Consider the following 1,405-nt stretch of genomic DNA (forward strand, 5'->3'; position numbering starts at 1 on the left):
TGTCTGGGAAGCCTCAACTTTTTAGATTTTCTCAGTTTAAAATAAATCCACAAACAGTTTTCTGTACATCTGTGATTAAACTGCAAACAGGAGCTGCTATTTCACCTTTTTTGAGTGAGAATGAAGAAGTTTTATAGTCATGCGTTTATAGTACAATACGTTTGTGTGTTTTTGCTTTAAGGAAACAGAGAAAATCATCGCTGAGCTGAACGAGACATGGGAGGAGAAACTGAGAAAAACAGAATCTATTCGTCTGGAGAGGTTCGTTTTATTTGACTCTGAGCTTTTTACATGTCTTCAGTTAATTTAGTCAATGTGTTTTGTTGTCACTTGTAAAAGTGCTAACGCTACCGTGAGCATCAGTGTTCGTACTGGTGCCGTGGGCTCTTTTTCTCCTGCGCTTATCAAACAAAACCTCAGGGCAGGTGTAGGAGTAGAAAAAGTCTCATCTCAGCTGCTGCATCTTCGTCTGTATTAGCAGGAAGTCTTGGAGCGTCTGCACTGACATGGAGTCAAAAACTCTTGTCTGTAACCCGGCAACAGCAACCACGCAAGGTTTAAAACTCTAGAAACCCACCGAAGCGCGGTTTATGTCAGTCGAGTGATGCGACTTTTGGTATTTCACACGGTTCATAAAGGCAACAACAGGCTTAACGACCCTTTATTCACCATGGCACACGAGGCTCATGGGAACTGTAGTGTTTACAGTGTTTAGGTGGAAAAGCTGAGTGTGTTTGTTCAGTAACTCACAGGTGAAAACATTTGGAAACATGAACAAAGAGAAGAAACATGGATGATGACTGATGTCTCTGTTTCTCATTCACTCCCTCAGAGAGTCCCTGCTGGTGGAGATGGGCGTGTCCATAAAGGAAGATGGAGGAACGCTGGGCGTCTTCTCTCCTAAAGGAGTGAGTGTATATTTAACCTTTCTCTCTGGTTTAGTAATACTTTAAGTTTAGGATTGTGTGATCACCTGCTGACGCACAATAATGCAGCTGTAGTTCCTGCTGGTACTTCAAACTGTGTATTTATTGTTTGGATTCACCTTTATGTCAGGTTAAATCTACCCTTTGAGTTAGTTGGAGATTTGTTTTGTTAGAACAGCCGATAAATGGGTTTTACTTCATGCCTGGGAGTGTTCGTCAAAGTCAGAGCCGAGTGTCTGCTGCTCATAAGCACCTGTGTCGAGTCACACTCAGCTTTGGAAGTGATGATGTCACTGTTTGCTTTTAAGTCTCTCTGGTCTTTGAGGTAAAATCGGTCTGCTGAGCAGATGTTTGAAATCCAGATTAAAACTCAGAGATGATCGATCACGCAGCAGCTTTTCTTTCCGTACCACGACCTCACCAACACTTTTAAATCTTTGCCTCATAAAGACGACGTCTGACAGCCTCCGCTCTGCCCT

The 1,405-nt window shown here is 42.6% G+C and overlaps 1 protein-coding gene across 1 annotated transcript in view; it reads left to right on the forward strand.

The window, feature by feature from the left end:
* The window catches only part of LOC102294168 (kinesin-like protein KIF1C), a gene marked incomplete at its 5' end in the record, with an annotated part of 11,393 nt that overhangs the window by 3,471 nt on the left and 6,517 nt on the right, over positions 1-1,405 (forward strand).

This window comes from Haplochromis burtoni, unplaced genomic scaffold (genome assembly GCF_018398535.1).
Source record: "Haplochromis burtoni strain Fernald_Lab_line unplaced genomic scaffold, NCSU_Asbu1 Contig_846, whole genome shotgun sequence".
Taxonomy (NCBI): Eukaryota; Metazoa; Chordata; class Actinopteri; order Cichliformes; family Cichlidae; genus Haplochromis; species Haplochromis burtoni.